The sequence below is a fragment of the Pseudophryne corroboree genome, chromosome 10 (genome assembly GCF_028390025.1).
Source record: "Pseudophryne corroboree isolate aPseCor3 chromosome 10, aPseCor3.hap2, whole genome shotgun sequence".
NCBI lineage: Eukaryota > Metazoa > Chordata > Amphibia > Anura > Myobatrachidae > Pseudophryne > Pseudophryne corroboree.
Genome location: NC_086453.1, coordinates 147,009,043 through 147,011,621, shown reverse-complemented (window position 1 = coordinate 147,011,621; position 2,579 = coordinate 147,009,043).

The window sequence follows — 2,579 nt, the reverse complement described above, 5'->3', positions numbered from 1 at the left end:
GGGGCATGTAGTGTAGTGATGTAGTATAGCGTGTAGGGGATGTAGTATACTGATATAGTGCAGTGATAAAGTGTTTTATGTGATATAGTAGTAATATAGTGCAGTGTATGGGGACACACAGAGGAGCATGTAGTTGAACACGCTGGTGGGGCATGTGACGCATAGGGCATTTGAGGCACATAGGGGAATATTGTCCAGTGGTATCTTTTTTCAAAAATGTTTATAATCTGATTATGTTAGTCTGATGGGGTTTGCTTGTTTTTTGTTTTGTGTTTTTTTTTGGGGAGGGGGGAAGGAAGCGTGCCATATTACTGCCTTGTCCTGGGTGACGAAAATCTCCATGCTTTGTAAATAAACCCCTACATGTAGTGTTGTGTAGAATTGTGAAGTATCCTCTTTTTAACAAGAACCACAAATAATCATAGTTTCCACATCCCCAGACATTACTGCTTGTAGAAATTGCAGAAGTGTTATGACGTCCAGGGCTTTTTGTTGTATGGTATTCCCTATTTCATGTTCTTCAGCTAGCTTACAAAATGGAGATGGAAATCAGTCATTAGGTCATGGCAGTAGTTCTCAAACTCTTTCATTAAGGAGCAATAATGGATCATGTTTTCCAGGTCACCCAGCTGGTGCATCGACTGTCGTATTTTAAAAATCCACAAGTGACCTGGAAAACATAAACTGTTAGTGGTCCTTGAGGGCCGAGTTTGGGAACCACTGAGTCACGGTGACAGGGGTGCTCAAGCAATGTGCAGCTCATGAAGTGTTTGGCAGTGCCGTAACTAGGTGGGGGCCAATGGTGCATTGCCCACAGCGCAAATGCACTGAGGGCGCACCTCATGGCACCACACCCGCACGGCCGCACTTGTACACTGACTCTAACTCCGGCTGGCCGCTGCTGCACGGGAGCACTGCTGCTGCTGGCGCTGACAGCTTCTCATTAAATTATGCTCGAGTCGGACAGCCGCGGCCTGCGAGCAGAGCGCAGGAAGTTTTTTCAGAGGAGGGGGTATCCGCTCCTCCCCGCTCCTGGCTCCTCCTCACCCCTGGCTCCTCCTCTTTGAGGCCAGCATCCGCCGGGGACAAAAGATTGCGCAGTCAGATGCCCGGCGCCGGCGGGGAGCGGGCACTGACGACAACTCTTAGGCCAGGTCACCACATCTTCAAGTTCCAGCCACCCCACAAACACAGGTAGCTGGGCTGGCGGATTGGGGTAGGAGGGGGGAGGTTTCTGACTGCTGTCAAACTTACACTCTCACTCTCTCTGTACCCCCCCCGCCCCGACTCTGCTGCCGTAATGTGTAAAAATGGGGGACTGCTGCCATGATGTGTAAAAAAGGGGGACAGTACTGCTGTAATGTGTAAAAAGGGGGCCAGTGCTGCCGTAATGGGTAAAAAGGGGGACTGTTGCCGTAATGTGTAAAAAGGCGGACTGCTGCCGTAATGTGTAAAAAGGGGGACAGTGCTGCCGTAATGTGTAAAAAGGGAGACAGTGCTGCCGTAATGGGTAAAAAGGGGGACAGTGCTGCCGTAATGGGTAAAAAGGGGGACTGTTGCCGTAATGTGTAAAAAGGCGGACTGCTGCCGTAATGTGTAAAAAGGGGGGACAGTGCTGCCGCAATGTGTAAAAAGGGGACTGCTGCCGTAATGTGTAAAAAGGGGGACTGTTGCCGTAATGTGTAAAAAGGCGGACTGCTGCCATAATGTGTAAAAAGGGGGACAGTGCTGCCGTAATGGGTAAAAAAGGGGACGCTGTCTGCCGTAATGTGTAAAAAGGGGGACGCTGTCTGCCGTAATGTGTAAAAAGGGGACGCTGTCTGCCGTAATGTGTAAAAAGGGGGATGCTGTCTGCCGTAATGTGTAATAAGGGGGACGCTGTCTGCCGTAATGTGTATTAAGAGGACGCTGTCTACCATAATGTGTAAAAAGGGGGACGCTGTCTGCCGTAATGTGTAAAAAGGGGCTCTACCTGGTGTAGTGGCGCTACTGTGCGGCATCATTTGAATAATGGAGACTACTGTGCACCATACTATGAACTGGTATTATTTTGTGGCCATGCCCCTTCCCCATGAAGCCACGCCCCCATATATTTTCCGTGCGCCTGTGGCGCGCACTGCCCCTATCTTGCATCGGGGGGGGGGGGGGGGCGCCAATGCCGTTTCTTGCACACAGCGCTAAAATGCCTAGTTACGGCACTGGTGTTTGGTGTCATTTGTTTTTTTGTACACAAATTACACTTCTTTGTATTGCACATGTGCACAAAAAATTGTACGCATCTCTGCTTACTCTATGTAGACTCAAATCATTTTGCATTACACATCCTTACAATTAGATGAGTCTGCGCAAAAGCATTGACAAAGTATAATAAGGGCATGTTCATGCAGCCGATGCAGGTTACAACTAAAGGTGTGTACACACGGTAAGATATTTTCTTCCGATTCTGACTATATAGTCAGAATCGGAAGAAAATATAGTGCAGATCGCAAGGTGACAGTCACCTTGCGATCCCGATCCGATGCCGATGCGCGGCCCCTCGCGGTCGGCATCGGAAGAAAAAATAGGCTGTGCAGGCAAGT